The sequence below is a fragment of the Lipotes vexillifer genome, unplaced genomic scaffold, assembly GCF_000442215.2.
Source record: "Lipotes vexillifer unplaced genomic scaffold, Lipotes_vexillifer_v1.1 scaffold680, whole genome shotgun sequence".
Lineage (NCBI taxonomy): Eukaryota > Metazoa > Chordata > Mammalia > Artiodactyla > Lipotidae > Lipotes > Lipotes vexillifer.
In genome coordinates, this window is record NW_006780838.1 from 154,740 (window position 1) to 155,061 (window position 322).

Below are 322 nucleotides of genomic sequence, written 5' to 3' on the forward strand. Positions count from 1 at the left end.
TGATAAACTTCTTTAAGGAAGGCAGACAAATGCATTTGTACTAGAAGCAAGAACGACTCAAACCCAATGTACTACTTTTAGGGGAAACCTGGAGTGGGGGGCAAGGAAGATGGCTTCCGATTGGGGCACGTTGAAGAAATGGTTGGAATCATTTCCAACCATTTGGCGAACTCTTGAGGCCGGGGCAGGGCGTCACTCATCTCTGGGCCCTGAGAGCCACGCAGTGTGGCACAAAGCAGGTACTGGGGGCTTCTGCTGGCGGGTAAAAGGTAACTCGTAAGAGGCAAGAGATGTGTTTCTCCAGCCTAACTCAAGAAGAGCG

The 322-nt window shown here is 50.6% G+C and overlaps 1 protein-coding gene across 1 annotated transcript in view; it reads right to left on the reverse strand.

Moving 5' to 3' along the window:
* CYB5D2 (cytochrome b5 domain containing 2) overlaps window positions 1–322 on the reverse strand; it is an 11,133-nt gene that overhangs the window by 10,307 nt on the left and 504 nt on the right. The window lies entirely within an intron of this gene.